Below are 287 nucleotides of genomic sequence, written 5' to 3'. Positions count from 1 at the left end.
ACGCCCCTGCCCCAGAAGGCCCCTGGACACGTCACACATTCTTGCGTTTGCCGTCACATATTTGGGACCAAGTGGCGGGAAAAAGGATTGTCTTATTGTGTCGTGCCCCGGGCGCCGGTTGCCAGCCTCAGCTCTTCTTATTTTGTTTCTCTACGTTCGTTATTAGCATTCTGATTTCTCGTTGTCGCTTTCTGTTAATGCAGTACTGCTATCAGCTGGAAGGAGGCCATTCACGTTTACCGCCTTTCTCTCATGGCCCAGTCTGTCTATCTGTTTCACTATTCCGC

Source organism: Penaeus monodon, chromosome 27 (genome assembly GCF_015228065.2).
Source record: "Penaeus monodon isolate SGIC_2016 chromosome 27, NSTDA_Pmon_1, whole genome shotgun sequence".
In the NCBI taxonomy this organism is placed as follows: Eukaryota; Metazoa; Arthropoda; class Malacostraca; order Decapoda; family Penaeidae; genus Penaeus; species Penaeus monodon.
This window is presented reverse-complemented; position numbering follows the sequence as displayed.